This window comes from Sciurus vulgaris (assembly GCF_902686455.1).
Source record: "Sciurus vulgaris genome assembly, chromosome: X".
Taxonomy (NCBI): Eukaryota; Metazoa; Chordata; class Mammalia; order Rodentia; family Sciuridae; genus Sciurus; species Sciurus vulgaris.
In genome coordinates, this window is record NC_136471.1 from 13,684,225 (window position 1) to 13,705,700 (window position 21,476).

Below are 21,476 nucleotides of genomic sequence, written 5' to 3' on the forward strand. Positions count from 1 at the left end.
GGCACAGTGGTGCACACCTGTAATCCCAGGAACTCAGAGACTGAGGCAGGAGGAATGCAAGTTCAAGGCCACCCTCAGCAACTTAGTGAGGCCCTGTCTCAAAATAAAGAGTAAAAAAGGCTCAGTGGTAAAGAGCTCCTAGGTTTAATCCTTGGTATCCAAAAAAAATTTTGATCCAAGGACAACTGTTCTGCTGCCTTTGCTCCCTAAACTTAACAAGTTTTCCATCAGCAGAAATAAACATTAAGCAAACATGTTGTCTCTGTTGCTACCTTCAAAGTTTCTGCCTTTTTTGCTGGGCTGGTGGTACACACCTGTAATCCCAGTGGCTTGGGAGGCTGAGGCAGGAGGATCATGAGTTCAAGGTCAACCTCAACAAGGACCCTGTATCTGAATAAAATATAAAAAGGGGATGTGGCTCAGTGGTTAATTACCCCTTTGTTCAATCCCTGCTACCAAAACAAAACAAAAACCAAAGTTCCTGCTTTTTCTGCTGTTCTCTCATCGGCATCAGCAGCTTCATCCTGTGCACAAATGCACAACCCCCTCCCTTAAAATGCATGGAATTTGCATGGAATTTGTCATCCTGGATTTCTTTGAGGCTTCCTGTTTCATAAGGCTGAAAAGCCTTAAAGTTCCCGCTTGATGCTGGCCAAAGTGAAAGGTGTACCAGCCCAAGTTTCATCCCAAATGCACAATATGAAGTCTTCTATGTGACCTTGAAAGAGGGCTTGCCACCATCATTAGAGCTCTGCTTTCCCCCCTTTTCTCATTAGTGAAAAATTGAATGTAGAATAATCATGAAATAACTGGACTAATCCTTGTAAAAGTAAACACAGCAGGACTCATCCCTCCAAATACTGACATCATCCTATCTTAAACCCAAGGAAAGCCTTACCAGCATCTCTCATGATCAGTCTTTAACCACCACCATGTGCAAAGGAGTAATGTAGACATTAATAAGCTGTGCATCCTACTTTACTTACATTTATGGAATGCACAATAAGGTTTTCTCTGCATCTTATATATCTGTGCATAATATATCAAGTTTAATGTATAAGACTTCAAATGCTTTAATATTCTCCCACGGAAGTACTATGGCATTTGATAAGTCTTTCTTCTTTGTGTCTTACTAGGCTGAGGCTTAATTAGTTACTGAAGCATATTCACATAGAAGAAAGATTGGCCTGAATTTCTTACATTTTCCTGCTATTCTCTCTTGTTTTCTCTCACTTGTATATTTTCAGAGATATTTTCAATTATTTCCCCTTAATTTTTCCCATTTATAGCATTTCTGTGATTCTAGATAAAAGTTCCTAATGTTGATTTTGTAAAACATGTTTATCGACATCCCTCCTGCATACATCTGTTTTTTTACTGTAGGCATGTCATTAGTACCTAGTCTAAAGGTTTTTGAATTGTTTGCATATTTTGAGGTATTAACTGTGTGGAAGATGGGTTTTCTGCCTCCTTTTCCTTCAAACGATGGAGAAAGGGCCAGAGGAGGATTAGAAAGGCTCTATTTGCTTAAGAAATCAGGCAAGCACATCATGCCAGGATGACATCAGTTAAGGAGGTCTGGATTTGTGAAGGGTCTCAAGTTACTTTTTAAAGAGGACAACTTCAAAAAAAATAGAGTACATTTTATTAGGAATCTTTCTCTTACTTTCCTAGACCTTAATATGATTTGGATTTATTTAACAATCCAATAAGCAGTAATTGAGAGCTTCCTATGTACATATCACAGTGTTAGGCACTGTGGGAGAGACAGAGATAATTAAGCCGTGGGCCCTGTCCCCAAAGGACTTCATGTAAAGATTAGGTATAGATGAAAATAATTCTCATATGATGGAAAATTTGTTAAATGCTATAGTGAGGCATGCATGCCCATGGAGATTTGGAAAAGAAGAGGTTTCTGGCTGTCTATTTCTGGCAGACGTGGAGGTTTTGGCATTTAAGTGGAGCCTTAAAGTTTGGCTAGGACTTCCCTTGAAACCCATGTGGTGACAACACAATTCAGCTGAGGGGGCAGAGGGGCCCTGAAAGCTCGAGTCCTGCTTCCACCCACCCTGACCCACCCACTTAAACTACAGCAGCTCTACTTGGGCTATTATAGTTACTGAGGTTCCACTTGTTTTCCTTTGAACTATAAGTTCTACTGTTAAGAAGAAATTTGAAAACCACTGATAATATTATCTAAAAGGACATTCCAGGACAAACCTATGAATCACAGAAGAGATGAGGCATGACTACAAAAAGAAAGATTTTGTTTCACCAAACATATCACCAGAAGGTGCGAGAATAGGAAATGAACTTTTGTTGTTTTCTGTAGTGCTCGGCATTGAACCCAGGACCTTACACATGTTAGACAAGTGCTCTATCACTGAGTAACATCACCAGCCGGCAAAACTAACATTCATTGAGCACTTACTATGTACCTAGAATACTATGTATATTATCACTTAATCCATATGGCAATCTTTTGGGGGGGGGTAGATATTACCATTATCCTCATTTTATGACAAGAAAACTAGGATCAGAGGGGTTAACTAACTTACCCAAAGCCACATAGCCAATAAAATGGTATAGCCAGGGTTCAAACACAGGAAGTGTGATGCCAAAGGGCAAACCTCTACTACCATTCCATGACCCCCTCAGCTGGGCAGAGCACAGATATCCAGAGGAGGGCTGGTCCCTGAAAGATGGTCACTTGGAAAATGTACACACCTATGTTCATCATGTGGTTAAGACCATTTGGGGAAGAAAGAGTTGTTTTACAACATCTCTAGAACTGGAAGTCATTTCTTCTGAATATCCTCAATGGTGGCAAGGTGATTACTTTGAAAGATAATACTCTTTTGACTATGTAATATCTAGTTATGTATATTTCAAAAATAAACAAATAGCCTCTCCATGGCATGCCATGGAGGAACAGAAAGGCCTGGTTTCCCCTGTCCTGCCTCTCAGCAACTGAACAGATGTGGTCAAGACCTTTGTATGTCTAAACACCAATTTTCTCATCTACAAAATAGAGAAGATAAAACCCAACATGAAGGGCTATTTGGGGGATAAGAGAAAAAAATGGAAAAAGCAGCCAGTACCATGGCTGAACCTCAATGGGTACTTCAAAAAGAGAAGCTGTTATTGTTTTGTCTTTTATTAAATATTCTCTGCAGATTTGGGGTTTTGAGATGATTTTTAGTTCAAACCAGACATGCTTTGGAGTTTCTGTCCAAGTGCCGTAGCTGAGTAGTTTTTCTAATACAGCATGGTTCATTTAGGCATGGGTAATAAGAAATGAGGGTATTCTAAAAACAAATCAAGTTCCTAAAAACATGTCTGGAAAATGCAATCCACGGCCACAGTATTTAACTCATTCAGGCTGCTGATAAACACTCTCCTAGTATCTCAGAAAGCGCTGTTTCAAGAGAAATTTTCTGACCACAATAATAGCATGTCCTTCGTAGCAATTGTCTTTCAAAAAACAACCAAGTTTTCTATGTTGGTAGGAAAGCAGGTGAGCTGGGAAAGAAATGCAAAGCTTTGTGCATGCAGCTTGTTTTCCATGACAGGGGAGGTCTGCTTTTGAAAGCAAGCAAAGTGTTCATTTATTAAGAGAAACCAGTTCTTTGGGCTCCTGCTAAGTGTTTTGGGGCTCAGCAATTACCCAAAACTCAGATTATAGATTCAAACCTCCCTCCCTCCCTCCCTCCCACCCACTCCCCACCTCCCTGAAAAACAGGAAATCTTACTGTGCCTGCATGATGCCTTCCTCCCTGCAATCTTGCTGCGAGTTGGGCCGAATATTATGTGAAAGAAGTCACAAAAGAGAAAAGCTGAAGGCAGGTGCAGGAACAAGACGCTGTGCTCCTTGGAGAGAGCCTTAGGTAAGTAGCTACAAGAGTTGTACATGCCAATCAAAGACGGGCAAGGGTCAAGCTCCCTTTTGTGCCCAAACAAAGACTAATTGCATGTTCATAGCTGTAGAGTCTGCGGGCACTAATTCGAGAGAGGAACTATAAAAACCTTGGACTCCCACCTCCCAACAGCAGCCAAGGCAAAGCGGAGGGCTCAAGGAGCCCAGTGGCTGTCAACCAGCTGGGCCTCTCCCTGTCTTCTCCACAGCAACCAGGGGCTCCCACGTGGCTGCCATTTCAAAAACGAAAATAAGCCATTTTGTGAAAACTGAAAGGATAGCTGTGTGTACATAATGCCAAGCCAACGAGCAGCAATGGAAAAGGCTCCGAGCCACTTAGCTTCCTTTGAAGCACAAAGCCCAATACCGTTGGCCTTGCTTTTTCAATGAATCGACCAAATTAGCTGGCTCTTTTGACATCTTGTAGACATGACTGGTCAGTGCAAGTTGTCCTTTTCTTATATTCCAAAACAAAGGTCTGTCAAGGTGCTTTGGTTCATTCTGTGAGGAGCCATTTTGCATCAAGTTACCAATAAGGCCAAGCGACTGGAGCCGCCGCCTTTTGAATTTATTATTAATCATAGCTTACATTCACAGAACACTTTCTCATTTCCAAAACACTTCCATTTATTCATTCCCTAAGCATTTATTGGTGATGCTGCTATAGGCAAGGCACTGTGCTTGGCACCAGGGAGAAAATAAATACATTCTGCAAACAGGAGCCTTGCCCATTAAGCAGGGCAGGCCTAATTATGTCCCTTCTGCAACTGAAGAAACCCAGAACCAAAGCGGGGAAAGGACTTGCCCCAATCACACAGCCTCCTGGCAACAAAGGCAGGAGGAATCCAGGCCCCCTGCTCCCACCAACTCCACCGCACCCACTGCCTGTCCATAGGCCTGTGCGGGGGGGTCTTCAACGAAAAACAAAACCACGCCCTCTTTTGCTGAACTCCAAAATAGAAAGCAGGTCAAAGGAGACTTGTTCTAGGTGAAGTGAGGATGGGGACATGTGTGGCAGATCCCAGCCCTTCCTCTGACAAGCTGTGTGACCTTGAAGGAAACCATTTCCTCTCCGGGTCCCACATTCACCATCAGTACAAGGGAGTTGCTGAACTCTTTAAAATCTGCGAGCCCCAAACTTGGCTGATCATCACTAACCATGGGGGGTGCTTTTTAAAGCCTAGATTTGGAGCCCTTCCTCAGACATTATGAATTACATTTCCCAGAGGAGAAGGCCCATGAATTTGCATTGTAACAATCTCCTCAGAAGCTTCTACTTCAGAGACAAGATCAGAAGCCCTGCACCACATGACTTTAGTGACTGGGCTAACCCCAAGAGAATATACACACAAGAAAATACCACGTAAGTTCTGGGGTATAATTTAAATGAGAAGGGGCCTGACAGAGCTGCTCATTTGTTAATTCATTCATGCATTCCATGAACATTCTGAACCCTTCTCTCTGCTGATTTTTGCAGAGGACCCTGGAAACACAGATGTGACTAGTATATAGTCTCTGTCCTTAAGAATATCACAGTCCATTTGGACAGACAGGTTGTAAAGAGATCAGTGCAATGAAAGTAGGACACTTTAACAGGGAGAGCAAGAGTGCAATGAGAAGACAGGGTAGAGAATCCATAAGGACGAGACAGCATGGCTAAGGCAGACGCTAGGTCACAGAGGACGCAGGAGAGGCTGTTCCCAATGAGAAGCCACGACAAAACAGCTGAACCTGATCCTGTATGTAATGGAGGCAGGCTGAAGGACTTTTGGTAAAAGAACAACATGTTCTGATTCATGTTCAGAAAAGATTCCTCTACAAGACTGGGGTTGTGGCTCAGTGGTAGAGCACTTGCCTAGCATGTATGAGGCACTGGGTTTGATCCTCAGCACCACATAAAAATAAATAAATGAAAGAAAGGTATTGTGTCCATCTACAACTAAAAATATATTTAAAAAAGAAAAGATTCCTCCATTGGATGGATGTGGAATGATCTGGAAGGAGTCAGAGCAAAAGAAAGGAAGACAGGCAAAGAGAGAGTTGGCACTAGATTACATGAGAGCCCATTAGAGCTTGAACTAATGCTCTGCTGGCTTACCACTATACACCCTGGTGCAGCAGCAGAGCCTGGAAGAGATTACCCAGTGAAATAGATCCTCTGGCCGGCACGCCTGTAATCCCAGTGGCTCCAGAGGCTGAGGCAGGAGGATCGCAAGTTCAAAGCCAGCCTCAGCAAAAGCAAAAGCAAGGTGCTCTAAGCAACTCAGCGAGACCCTGTATCTAAATAAAATACAAAATAGGACTGGGATGTGGCTCAGTGGGCAAATGCCCCTGAGTTCAATCCCCGGTACCACCCTCCCACCCCCCCCAAAAAATAAAAAGATTTCATACAAATTGAGAGTAGAAGGTGGTTATAAGAGACTGGGGAGAGATGAGGGCAGGGAGGGCTGGGGAGAGGCTGGCCCATGGGTACTGAGTTACAGCAAGATAGGAGCAAGAAGTTCTGCAGCAACCTTACTATGGACAGTAGGTTGACCATAGATAACACTCACGTATCACATATTTCAAAAGGTTGGCAGAAAGGATTTTCAAAGTTTTCACCATAAAGAAAGGATGAATGTTTTAGGAGATAGATGTTTAGCCTAATTTAAACATTATACAATGTATACATACATCCAGACATCACATGGTATCCCACAAATAAGTACCATTTTTATGTATGAGTTAAAAATTTTTTGGAAACTTGAAAAAGAAATTAGTGCAGGTGGAATCTGAACCCAGACATCTGACCTCAAAAGCCACAAACTTAATGGCTCTGCTCTGCTGACTCCCTAATAGGAAGCAGGATATGCAGGCTTTGTTAACTGCCCAGTGTGGAAGAGAGGAAAGAGTCAAGGATGACACTCAGGTTACTGTAGTAGAGAGCTGGGTATGCGACTGACGAGGGGAAACCAAGGTGAAACCCTGCAGTCCACGGCACGGAGAATTTGAAAAGTGAGGTCCTCAGAGTGGACTCAAGCTGTACATGGTAACAGGGACACCAAAGCTGAGGAAATGGAGTGCTGGGGCAGCTCCTGGGCCTCAGGATTTTGTTACATCTCAGGAATAGAGGCAGGGCATTGTGGTGCTCACCAAAATAACTTGTGGTGTAAGTGGTGCTGGGGACAGGGGAAACACACAGGATATCTACCCAAAGCAAAGCAAATTAATGCAAAGCAATTGCCAGTTTGCAACACTTGGCTAGGGAAGATAACTCCCCCACTGTTTTAGTTGGCTCTTTCATCCCTGTGCCCCAAATACCCAAAAAGAACAACTTGGAGGAAAAGTTCATTCAGGGCTCACAGTTTCAAACATTCAGTCCTTACATGCTGACTCCATTGCTCTGGACCAAGTGAGGCAGCACATTGTGGGGGAAGCGCACAGTGGAAAACCGGCCTCTGCTCCTGGGGCGTGGAGTTAGGAAGTAGGGGGTAGGAGCCATAGAGAAGATGCACCCTTCCAGGACACGCCCCCAGTGACACACCTCCTCCAGCGCCACCTGACTACAGTCACACTAGGATGAACTGATCAGGTTACAGTTCTCACAATTCAATCATTTTACCTCTGAATATTCCTGCATTAACATAAGAGCTTCTGGGAGACACCTCATATCCAAACTGTAACACCTACTGTCCCAAGTTATCAGTCCTTAAGACGAATCTGTACACTGGTCTGTAAGGTGGGCCCAGGGTTTGGCAACTCCAGCCTCTTTAGGCTAGATTCGGGCCCTAGTTCTTAAAGTTGAGCGTGTATCACAATCACCTGGAGAGCTGATTAGAAGGGCTCACTCCCACTGCCCCTCCCCCAAGTTTCTGATTCACTAGGTTTGGATGGGATCAGAGAATTGGTGTTTCTAACAAATTCCAGGCAATATGGTCGCAGTGGTTATGATAATCTAGGGGCCAGTCCTCGAGAACCACTGGACAAGAGTAGCAGTCACCAAACTTTCTGGTCTCTAGGTGCCCTAGACACTTTTTTGGGGGGGAATACCAGGGATTGAACTTGGTGGCACTGGACCACTGAGCCACATCCCCAGCCCTATTTTGTATTTTATTTAGAGACAGGGTCTCACTGAGTTGCTTAGTGCCTCACTGTTGCCGAGGCTGGCTTTGAACTTGTGATCCTCCTGCCTCAGCCTCCCAAGCTGCTGGGATTACAGGCATGTGCCACGGAGGCCAGCTCCCCTGTACACTGTTAACCATTATTGATGATTTCAAACAGGTTGTGTTTGTGTGGATTATACCTATATGTACAATACTCAAAATTAAAACAAATTTAAAATGTATTCATTAATTTGCTTAAAATAACAATAAACCTTTATAGGCTAACATACCATAATCTATGAAAATTAACTATTTTTTAAAACAAAAATGTAAGAATGACCTTCTTTTACATTTTTGCTTATCTTTTTAATGTCTGGCTAAATGGAAAACAGCTGGATTCTCATCTCTGCTTCTGATTTCAATCTGTTACAATACATGGTTATCACTGATGTATGTGTAAAAAGTCTGGTCTCATGCAGATATGTTTGGAAAAGGAGATATTGTTTTAATTGCCTTTTCAGATAATAGTGAACATTCTTCTTTGATACTGAACAATCAACTCCACAAGTGATAGTTTTGTAAGGTTAACTGCAATATGTTCAGTGTTTGAAACTGTATCAATGCCTTTACATACTGTGTTATACCAAAATCCATTGATCTATCTTATATTTTGAATTGCTCTCTGACTTGCACATGATGTAACATTATGCATTGATCATTTCAAGAGTATTAGTTTCTGGCACTTACTCCTGGATACTTTTAAGTCATCCCCAGATCACTTATAATACCTAATACAAAGTGAATACCATGGAAGTAGATGGTATACTGTGTTGTTTAGGGAATAATAGCAAGAAAAAATTCTGAAAATGATCTGCATGGTGTGATCATTGCAGGTTGAACTACACAGTGTACATTTGAGGTCAGTTAAGTCCTTTGATAAAGAACCTGAGGAACTGAGGAACAACTATAATCACTCACTGGTTGAATGGATGAATAAAATGCAGTCTCCAGTCTCCATACAATGGAATGTAATTCAACCATAAAAACAGAAAATGGAACATGCTATAGACACAGAAAGTAGATTACTGGTAATCTAGAGCTACAGATTGGGGGACAGAGATGGAAGGACAGGGAGGTGATCAGTAAAGTGTACAGGGTTTTTTAAAGTAATTTTTATTGGCATGTTATAATTATACATAGTAGTGGTATTCTTTGTAAGATATTTGTATATGCACATAACACAATTTGGTCCTGGGGTTTCTTTTTGAAGTGACAAAAATTGACTGTGGTGATAATTGTATGTATCTTTGTATACACAAAAAAACATGGAATTGTACACTTTAAACAGGTGTAGGGTATACTCTGTGCATCTCAAGAAAGCTGTTGTAATAAGTAAAAAAAATGATTTCTGAATTGTGAAAATCTTCCAAATATTTACACTTTATGTAAAATTCAAAAGATCACATTTGTAGCATCACCAGTCTTATCAGAAAAGTCTTTAAATATTGGGAACCCATCAAGTTCACAGTGGTGGATACAAGTTTTCCAAAATTCAAATTTTTGCTAGAAAGCTCAAATTCCACCATTGGTCACAAATACTTATCAGCTGTTTTCCTCGAAATGACAGCTCACTTTGCTCATTTTTGAAGAAAATGTCAAATACCCAAGTCTGAATTCCCAGAGTTTGTCTGTCAGTGGCCCTTTTAAGTAAAAAAAGAAAAAAATCTTCCATGAAAAAAAGTGTCTAGTTGACCATGCAATTCCAACGACAACACAAGTGCTCTTTCTCAGACACTCCTCACACTTGCGTGTGTAGCACGAGTGATTTATGCACAAGTACTTAAGGGTTGAGATTTAATAAAATTAATATTTTTGACTGCCTCAGCAAGGCCATTCTCGTATGAAACTGGTCTTTGTTTTTTCCGAGTGCTTGGCAGTAAAGAATACAATGACTGCTAGTACGGCTTGGCGCCACTGCCTTGTTCGATGCTAACAGGCCAGCAGCGTCATCCACCAGTGCTTCTACACCTTCAGTGCAAATGTCAGCATCCCAAAAGGCCAATGGTGTGTTAGCATTATTATAAAAATGGTTTTTGCCTCACAAACCCCCTGGAAGGATCTTGGGGACCCCCATGGTTCATGGATCATGTTGGCAGAACTGCTGAGCAAAAGCATTCTACGTACAAAATTTTATTTCATTCACTCAAATACATTGATTAAATTCCTGCTGTGTGCCAGGTCCCCTGTAACTTAGTTATATTTTCTATCATTATAATCTGCTACCCAGATCTAGTTGAGGGAGTAGAACTAAAACGACCTCCAAACTTGTAAAGGTGATCGTGAGGGTGTTACCTCCCAGGGCACTCTGCTTTGTCCAGATCCAACACAGTGTCACACCATTTTGTATTGACTCAAAGATGTCATACCACCCACCCAGGTGTACTGCATGAGCATTAGCAAGGCAGCTCACAATGGCATTCATCTCTGAAGCCACCCACAGTATTACAGACCTAATGACTTCTAGGAAAGCAAATGGAGAAAGCCATGATACTGGCAGTCCACTCTGCCTTACTTTAGTTGACAAAAATAAGTGTATATACTTTATACGTACATATATACATTTCCATATATATACATGCTGAGTACAGTATATATAATCTACACACTTTGAATCATCAAAAAGAGAATGTTTTATAGTGATTACAGCTGTCACTACGCAGTATCAACTTTTATCTTTAAAGGCAGTATATATGGTAATTACTATATGTGTTACGGAATAAAATACATATACTCCAGGCACTAATCTAAAGACAAAGCTCAGTTCAGCCTCACTCTTCCAAGGGAAGATCTGGAAAAAAAGGTCTCATGTCCATTAAGGATGGTTGATGCGATTAAGAATATAAAATTGGAGATGGATGTTTCTATTGGTGTGGTTCAAGGCTCAAACCCATCCTAGTGAAGTTGCAGCCAGTCTTTATCCCAAGAAATACAGCTGAATTTCAGCATTCTTCTAAAATCCTGAGGACAAGCATTCTATGCTTACTTCTGTACTAAAACTTTCATTTTATTAGAGTTCCCCTCCCATCATCCTTCCTGCCTCCTTCTCCATCTGATGTGGCTTCACAGAGCTCATTTAACTAGCTACTATTACCTTTATTTACTTCCAATAAAAGGTTGTTTTTATTTCCTCTTAGTACACATGTGAAGTGCATCTTTCGTACTGTTCCTACTCTCCTGATTGACACCTACTGTTTTATTAATACCAGTGTGAAACATTAGGTACAAATTCAGGAAACACTATTTTCCGGGGCAATGCTCCATGGCCCATTTGTTCTGGAGTGAAATAAATGCTGAAAGTTGCAAGGTATCATCAAAAGTTTATTTACATTCATTGTCTGCTTGTTTCCCACACAAATATATTCTGCCTTTAAAATGTGTAAAGCAGAGCCAGTCCTTCTCACGCTGTTGGCAGTAAAATATGGCTTACCACGTCTCTCTGAGGAACCACTGACAAATAGGCTCTTGTTGTCCAACTTTCGCTCTGCTGAGGGTAATGATTCAATGGTTCAGAAGGTTAATTCCTGGAGATAGTGTTGTCTTTGGCTTGAACAGATGTTGGTAGTGCTTTAATGTGGTTATCAAACTAGGCTGCCCTTCATTCTTTGCTCTCGGGAGCCCAGGGTATTGTTCCACAAGGCATTCCAGCCCCCCTCTATGGAGATCCAGCAGAGCCGAGCATACCACAGCATTACTCCTGCCAGCACAGGCTCCTCCAGGGTCACAGTGGATACCGACAACATCCAGCACAGAAACTGATAATGACAGACTTGATCTTTAAAAGATCCATACATATTTGTAAATATATAAAGATCTGGAATGCCTTTGGACACTCTGATTCAATAATCTGTAAAACTACTCATTCATTAAATGTTCAAATCCCTCAAAAGCTCTCCAGACTGACCTCCTGATGGCTTACCACACACTCTAATATCTTCTGGGCCATATCAATCTCCACAATGTTTAGAATAATTGCTTGCATAATCAGGATGCTCATGCCCACCAAATGGAATAAACATTGGGTGAAAGTCCAAATATCCAGCAAGTTCAATTTTGCTGGTACTCAGGAATCCATCATAACCAGCTGAGTGGAAAAGCGAATCCCCTAGTATAGATCATTTCCACTAGAGCTCAGTTTCCTATTTCTCTGGCAAAATGATGTCAATACAATGTCACTGAGATGGTGGCATACCAATAGCACAGCGCCATTTCATAATCAAACTGTTGTTGTTAACAACTTACTTTGTGTCCAAGCACCCCACAGAATAAAAAAAACAGATACAAGAATGCCCTGTTCTCATGGAATGTAAGTCATTTTGGGAGCCCAGTGCTATGTGTATGAAATAATTTGAGAACAATAAGCAAAAGAAGGAATATAACTTAGTGCCAAAGTTTGTGATAATGTTCCACACAGCAAATGCCACAAATGTCAGGAGGGAGAGAAAATGATTATGAAAATGACTCACACTGATGATCAGAATAGTTTTACCAAGGTCTTACTCTGGGCCAGCCAGAATTAGGCACTGAGGATGCAAAGATGAATAAGACAGAGTTCTGTCCTCAAGGAGTTCACAGTCTAGTGGGAGAAACACAAATTACTTCAACAAGATGGATAAGGGTTCAATACAGGTCTGCATAAGAACTAACCTGGGGTGGAAGTCAGGAGAAAGAGCACAGAAGTGTCATCTTGCAGGGTTTCCAAGAACTAGCAGGTGAGTGTTCTTCAGGTTTTGGAAGGAGAGACTGGCAAGCAGAGGGGCTTGGTTGTGCATCTTAGCCTACAACATAGGAGAATAAGACTTAAGATTACTAGAGGTAATTCTGCTGATTTTCACAGATGATGTATATGAGGCTCAGAGAGGCCTAAGGCCTCACAGTTGGGAAGTGCTAAAGCCAGAACTCAAATCCACATCTGTCTGACTCCTCTGTGACTCTCTTCATCAGCATACTGCCTTCACACAGACTGGTGAACATCCATAAAACTCATGCAGTATGAACTGGTAATAAATTCACTTCCACAGAAAATACAAATAACCTGAAAAAGGCATCAACGAGGGAAATTACTTGAGATTTAGCGTATATAATTGCAGGATTGTCAATTCTCAACATTTACACCATCATATGGATGCATCTGGATAGAATCAAAGGTCTTACCACCTGGAGAAAGAGAAGGAAATTAGATCAACGGAAGCCTTAAGGACCTGAAAACTCCCTGCATTGAGATGGAGACCTCAGGAAATCAACCTGTTAAGCAAACCTCATCCCTTCTCTGAGCCTCATTTCTCTCACTTGTAAATCAAGGACAAAATTATTGAAAGTACACACACACACACACACACGCATGCACGCGCGCGCACAAAAGTGCTTACTAAATGAGTGGCATAAAATGGAGAAGAAACATCAAATGAGAGAATAACCTTGTCTAGGGAAATGGAAAAGAGGAAAAGGTCTTGGTTTTCCCATCTGAAAAGTGGAAGGGTTGGTAGGAATGCTCCCTGGGGCTCCTCTATTCTGACCCTGTAAGCTTCTAGTTTTAGATATGTTTGGTTCTCATAGGGGCACTGTGGTCCCCTACAGGATATTTATGGAAAAAAAATCTGGGGATCATTTTCCCCTCTAATCTAATAGAAATACCAAGATGTAATTCACATACCATATACTTCACCATTTAATTGTGTACAATTCAATGCTTTTCAGTATATTCATAGATAAGTTGCACATATTGCCATAGTCAGTTTTAGAACATTTTCATCACCATAAAAAGAAAATTCTGTACCCTTTAGCTATCAGTCCCCTATCCCAACTCTCTTTACCCCTAACCCTAAGTAACCACTTATCAACTTTCTTTTTTGTGTTTTCTTTTACATTTTACAGCTTTGTTGAGTTATAATTCACAAATAGAAATTACATATATTTCTTATACAACTTTATTTTTCAGCTTTAATGAGATATAATTGACAAACTAAAATTGTATATATTATTTAAAGTATACAGCATGATATGTTGATATATAAATAAATTGGAAAATGAGTACCACTATATCAAGCTAATGAACAGTTCTATTACCTCACACAGTTACCATCTTTTATTGCAGTAAAAGCATTTAAGATATACTCTTAGAACATTTCAAAATACATAGGGATCTTTTTTTAATCCACTTTTCCATGTTTAGAACCATCTCTTTATTTTGATTTTTTTTTTGTGGTGCTGGGCTTTGAACCCAGGGCCTGGTGTATGCCAGGCAAGCACTCTACCACTGAGCCACATTCCCACATAGGGCTCTTGATAGTCTCCATGCTACACCAAAAATTTCCAGAACTTATTCATCCTGCATAACTGAAATTATGTAACTTTTGGCCAACATCTCCTCATTCCCCTCACATCTCCAATCCCTAGCAACTACTAATCTAATCTCTACTTCTATGAGTTCAATGTTTTTAGATTTCATGCATAAATGATATCATTTAGTATTTTCTTTCTACATCTGGTTTATTTCACTTAGCATAATGTCCTCCAGGTTTATCCATGTTGTCACAAATGACAGGATTTCCTTCTTTTTAAAGGCTGAACAGTATTACATTGTGTAAACACTACATTTGCATTATTGATTTGTGCACTGATAGTTTGATTCCATATCTTGAAAAGTGTGAACAGTGCTGCAATGAACATGGGCATAGATGAATCTTCAACATATGAATTAAATTTCTTTTGGACATATATCCAGATTGCCAGATGGTATGGTAGTCCTATTTTTAAGTTTTTGAGGAGCCTCCATACTGTTTCCCATAATGGCCATATCGACTTTCATTTCTACCAACCATACACAGACTACTCTTATTTCCATATCCTCATCAACATTTTCTACATCTTTTCTTTCTTTTTTAATTTTTAATTTTAATTAAAAATCATAAATTTACATAGGGTAATGTTGTTTGATTCATTTTGTTATTTTTTTCCCTTCCCCCCTCCCCTCCCACCCCTCTTTTCCCTCTATACATTCCTTTCTTCCTCATTCTTACCACCCTCCTTATCCCTAACCCTAAACCTAACCCTAACCCTAACACTAACCCCTCCTACCCCCCACCCCCGTATGTCCTCATCCGCTTATCAGCGAGATCATTAGTCCTTTAGTTTTTTGAGATTGGCTTATCTCACTTAGCATGATACCTTCCAATTTCATCCATTTGCCTGAGAATGCCATAATTTTGTCATTCCTCAAGGCGGAGTAATATTCCATTGTATATATATGCCACAGTTTCTTTATCCATTCATCAACTGAAGGGCATCTGGGTTGGTTCCACAATCTGGCTATAGTGAATTGAGCAGCTAGGAACATTGATGTGGCTGTATCTCTGTAGTATGCTGATTTTAAGTCCTTTGGGTATAGGCCAAGGAGTGGGATAGCTGGGTCAAATGGTGGGTCCATTCCAAGCTTTCTGAGGAATCTCCATACTGCTTTCCAGAGTGGCTGCACTAGTTTGCAACCCCACCAGCAATGTATGAGTGTACCTTTTTCCTCACATCCTCGCCAACACCTATTGTTGCTTATGTTCTTGCGCCATTCTAATTGGGGTGAGATGAAATCTTAGGGTAGTTTTGATTTGCATTTCTCTTATTACTAGAGATGTTGAACATTTTTTCATATATCTGTTGATTGCTTGTACATCTTCTTCTGTGAAGTGTCTTCATTTCCTTAGCCCATTTGTTGATTGGATTATTTGTATTCTTGGTGTAGAGTTTTTTGAGTTCTTTATAGATTCGGGATATTAGCGCTCTATCTGAAGTATGATTGGCAAAGATATTCTCCCACTCTGTAGGCTCTCTCTTCACATTACTGATTGTTTCCTTTGCTGAGAGAAAGCTTTTTAGTTTGAATCTATCCCAGTTGTTGATTCTTGCTTTTATTTCTTGGGCTATGGGAGTCCTGTTAAGGAAGTCTGCTCCTAAGCCAACAAGTTGAAGGTTTGGGCCTACTTTTTCTTCTATAAGATGCAGGGTCTCTGGTCTGATTCCCAGTTCCTTGATCCACTGTGAGTTGAGTTTTGTGCAGGGTGAGAGATAAGGGTTTAATTTCATTCTGTTGCATATGGTTTTCCAGTTTTCCCAGCACCATTTGTTGAAGAGGCTATCTTTTCTCCATTGCATATTTTTAGCCCCTTTGTCTAGTATGAGAAAATTGTATTTATTTGGGTTTGTGTCCGTGTTCTCTATTCTGTACCATTGATCTACCTGTCTATTTTGGTACCAATACCATGCCGTTTTTGTTACTATTGCTTTGTAATAGAGTTGAAGATCTGGTATTGCGATACCACCTGCTTCGCTCTTTCTACTGAGGATTGCTTTAGCTATTCTGGGTTTCTTATTCTTCCAGATGAATTTCATAATTGCTTGCTCTATTTCTGTAAGGTACATCATTGGGATTTTAATTGGAATTGCATTGAATCTGTATACCACTTTTGGTAGTATGTCCATTTTGACAATATTAATTCTTCCTATCCATCAACATGGGAGATCTTTCCATCTTCTAAGGTTTTCTTTAATTTCTTTCTTTAGTGTTCTGTAGTTCTCATTGTAGAGGTCTTTCACCTCTTTTGTGAGATTGATTCCCAAGTATTTTATTTTTTTTGATGCTATTGTGAATGGGGTAGTTTTCCTAATTTCTCTTTCTGAAGATTCATTACTTATGTATAAAAATGCATTGGATTTATGAACATTGATCTTGTAACCTGCTACTTTACTGAATTCACTTATGAGTTCTAAGAGTTTTCTGGTGGAATTTCCAGGTTCCTCTAAATATATAATCATGTCATCAGCAAACAGGGATAGTTTGAGTTCCTCTTTTCCAATTCGTATCCCTTTAATTTCTTTGGTTTGTCTAATTGCTCTGGCTAGAGTCTCAAGAACAATGTTGAATAGAAGTGGTGAAAGAGGGCATCCCTGCCTTGTTCCAGGTTTTAGGGGGAATGCTTTCAGTTTTTCACCATTTAGAATGATATTGGCCATGGGCTTAGCATAGATGGCCTTCACAATGTTAAGGAATGATCCCACTACCCCAATTTTTTCTAGTGTTTTGAGCATGAAGGGATGCTGTATTTTATCGAATGCTTTTTCTGCATCTATTGAAATAATCATGTGATTCTTAACTTTTAGTCTGTTGATATGGTGAATGACATTTATTGATTTCCGGATGTTGAACCAACCTTGCATCCCTGGGATAAAACCCACTTGATCGTGATGCACTATCTTTTTAATATATTTTTGTATGCGATTTGATAAAATTTTGTTGAGAATTTTTGCGTCGATGTTCATTAAGGATATTGGTCTGAAATTTTCTTTCCTCGATGTATCTCTGTCTGATTTAGGTGTCAGGGTGATATTGGCTTCATAGAATGAGTTTGGGAGGGTTCCCTCCTCTTCTATTTCATGGAATACTTTGAGAAGTATTGGAATGAGCTCTTCTTTAAAGGTTTTGTAGAACTCGGCTGAGAACCCATCTGGTCCCGGACTTTTCTTTGTTGGTGGGCTTTGATGACCTCTTCTATTTCATTGCTTGAAATTGATTTATTTAAGTTGTGTATATCTTCCTCGTTCAGTTTAGGCAATTCATATGTCTCTAGAAACTTGTTGATGTCTTCGAGGTTTTCTGTTTTGTTGGAGTATAGATTTTCAAAATAGCTTCTAATTATGTTTTGTATTTCACTCGTGTCTCTTGTGTTATTTCCTTGTTCATTCCAAATTTTAGTAATTTGAGTTTTCTCCCTTTTTCTCTTTGTTAGCGTGGCTAAGGGTTTATCAATTTTGTTTATTTTTTCAAAGAACCAACTATTTATTTTGTTAATTTTTCCGATTGTTTCTTTTGTTTCAATTTCGTTGATTTCAGCTCTGATTTTAACTATTTCCTGTCTTCTACTACTTTTGGTGTTGGTCTGCTCTTCTTTTTCTAGGGCTTTGAGCTGTAGTGTTAAGTCGTTTATTTGTTGATTTCTACTTCTTTTGTTGAATGCGCCCCATGAAATAAATCTTCCTCTCAGTACTGCTTTCATAGTGTCCCAGAGATTTTGATATGATGTGTCTTTGTTCTCATTTACTTCTAAGAATTTTTTAATTTCCCTCCTGATGTCTTCTGTTATCCATTCATCGTATAATAGTGTATTATTTAATCTCCAAGTATTGGAGAAGTTTCTGTTTTTTATTCTGTCATTTATTTCTAATTTCAGTCCATTATGATCTGATAGAGTACAAGGTAGTATCTCTATCTTCTTGTATTTGCTAACAGTAGCTTTGTGGCATAAAACATGGTCTATTTTAGAGAAGGATCCATGTGCTGCTGAGAAGAAAGTGTATTCGTTCTTTGTTGGATGGTATATTCTATATAAGTCGGTTAAGTCTAAATTGTTGGTTGTGTTATTGAGATCTATGGTTTCTTTATTCAATTTTTGTTTGGACGATCTATCCAGCGGTGAGAGAGGTGTGTTAAAATCGCCTAGTATTATTGTGTTGTGGTCTATTTGATTTCTGGATTTGAGAAGGATTTGTTTGACGTACATGGATGAGCCAATGTTCGGGGCATAGATATTTATGATTGTTATGTCTTGCTGATTTATGGTTCCCTTAAGCAGTATGTAATGTCCTTCTTTATCCCTTCTGACTAGTTTTGGCTTAAAGTCCACATTATCTGAAATGAGGATGGATACTCCAGCTTTTTTGCTGTGTCCGTGTGCATGGTATGTTTTTTCCCATCCTTTCACCTTCAGTCTATGGGTATCTCTTTCTATGAGATGGGTCTCTTGCAGGCAGCATATTGTTGGATTTTTCCTTTTAATCCAATCTGCCAGTCTATGTCTTTTTATTGATGAGTTCAGGCCATTAACATTCACAGTTATTATTGTGATATGATTTGTATTCCTATTCATTGGACTCATTTTTGTTTTTTGACATGATTTGGTTTCTCCTTTATTTGGCTATTCCTTTAGGCTAGTTCCTCCCGTTGCTGATTTACATCGTTGTTTTTCATCTCTTCCTCATGGACTATTTTGCTGAGAATGTTCTATAATGCCGGCTTTCTTTTAGTAAATTCCTTTAGCTTTTCTTTATCGTGGAAGGATTTTATCTCATCGTCAAATCTGAAAGTAAGTTTTGCTGGGTATAAAATTCTTGGTTGGCATCCATTTTCTTTCAGGGCTTGGTAAATGTTGTTCCAGGCCCGTCTAGCTTTTAGGGTCTGGACTGAAAAATCTGCAGATATTCTTATTGGTTTTCCCCTGAATGTAATCTGATTCTTTTCTCTCGCAGCCTTTAAAATTCTGTCTTTATTTTGAATGTTAGGTATTTTCATAATAATGTGCCTTGGTGTAGGTCTGTTGTAATTTTGCATATTTGGAGTCCTATAAGCCTCTTGTACTTGGTTTTCCATTTCATTCTTGAGATTTGGGAAATTTTCTGATATTATTTCATGGAATAGATTGTTCATTCCTTTGGTTTGTTTCTCTAAGCCTTCCTCAATCCCAATTATTCTTAAATTTGGCCTCTTCATGATATCCCATAATTCTTGTAGATTCTGTTCATGATTTCTTACCATCTTCTCTGTTTGGTCAACCTAGTTTTCAAGATTAAATATTTTGTCTTCAATATCTGAAGTTCTGTCTTCCAGGTGATCTATCCTATTGTTTATGCTTTCTATGGCGTTTTTAACTTGGTTTATTGTTTCCTTCATTTCAAGGATTTCCGTTTGGTTTTTTTTCAGTATCTCTAACTCTTTATTGAAATGCTCTTTTGCTTCCGTTATTTGCTCTTTTAACTGTTGATTAGTGCGTTCATTTAATGCCTGCATTTGTTCTTTCATCTCCTCGTTTGCTTCCCTGATTGTTTTAATTATGTACGTTCTGAACTCCCTTTCGGACATTTCTTCTGCTGTGCTGTCATTGGGTTTTATTGATATAGTATCTAGGTTTGTTTCGGACATTTTCTTCCCTTGTTTTCTCATATTGGTCAGATGTCAATGGGACTCTGTGATATTGTAGATTTCCTCTATTGGCTTATAGTGACCCTGTAGATTTCCAGTGTATCACCTACCAGCCTTCAGTAGCCAGAAGTCTTGGATTAATTTGATAATGCAGTGCTTCCGAAGAATGCTGCCCCTAGCCCACTACCGGTTCCAGGGAGAGAGACCTGGAGAGGTCTCTTGTTGCACAGCCCTGGTTCCAGAGGCTGGTTGTAGGTTGGAGGTCTCCACTGGCTTGGGGACTTGTGGCTGGCTGTGTGTAGACAGGCTCTCACTGGGTGATTTGCCCCGAGAAGCTAGCCTAGAGAGGCGCTTCCTGCTGGAGGGGGGCTGGGCTGCTTGGGGAAGTCCCTGGCGCCCTGTGCTGGTCACTGAAGCAACCTGTGGGCAGGCTGTAGCTGGTAGTGGGGCGGGCTGGAGCTGGCTGTGGCGGGCCAGAGCTGGCCGCGCTGCTTCTGTGCAGAAGGGCTCTCACTGGGGGGCCTGTTTCGAGAGGCTGGAGGATCTGTCCCTGTGGGCAGAGCCCACCGCCAGACTGCACCGAACTGCCTGGGGGAGACGCTATCTGCCCTGTCCCACTCTACTAAGCCACTCGAATCCGGGCCTGCCGCCCAGCTGAGCTTCGCTGGGTGGGGGAGACTCACCCCGTGGTTCTTTCTTAGTCCGAGTCTCTCAATGTCTCCCCTTCTTGAATCCTGCGTTCTGGGGCAACTGGAGATGCAGTCACCCTCTAGTCCGCCATCTTGGATCGCCCCGTGGAAAAAGCCTGCAGCTGGAGGGGAACAATGCTGCCTGGAGAGGTCTCTGGCTGCCCAGCCCTGGTCCCAGAAGCCGCTTGCGTGTCGAATATCTCCACTGGCTTGGGGACTTGTGGCTGGCCCTGAGTCGAGAGGCTCTCACTGTGCGGTCTGTCCCGGGCAGCTAGCCTAGAGAGGCGCTTCCCGCTGTAGGGGGCTGGGCTGCGTGGGGGAGTCCCTGGCGCCCTGTGCTGGTCACTGAAGCAACCTGCGGGCGGGCCGGAGCCGGCAGCGGGGCGGGCTGGAGCTGGCCGCGCTGCTTCTGTACAGAAGGTACATCTTTTCTTTTGGATAAAAGCCATACTAACGGGTATGAGGTGATATTTCAGTGTGGTTTTGATTTGCATTTTCCTGATGATTAGTGATGTTGTGCATCTTTTCATTTACTTGTTGGCAACTTTTATATCTTCTTTGGAAAAATGTATATTCAGGTCCTTTACTGATTTTTAAATTGAGTTATTTGGGTTTTGCTATTAGTTTTAATAGTATCTTATGCATTTTGGATTTTAACCTCTTACCAGATATATGACATAAATATTTTCTCTTATTCCACAGGCTGCCTTTTATTTTATTGTTTCTTTGATGTTTTGAAGTTTTTTAGTTTGATTTATTCACACTTATTT

The 21,476-nt window shown here is 40.6% G+C and overlaps 1 long non-coding RNA gene across 1 annotated transcript in view; it reads right to left on the minus strand.

Moving 5' to 3' along the window:
• The window catches only part of LOC306651898, a 317,192-nt gene that overhangs the window by 110,709 nt on the left and 185,007 nt on the right, over positions 1–21,476 (minus strand). The window contains exon 6 of the long non-coding RNA XR_013761237.1: positions 12,703–12,833. This is a non-coding gene — a long non-coding RNA (uncharacterized lncRNA). The remainder of the gene's footprint in view (positions 1–12,702; positions 12,834–21,476) is intronic.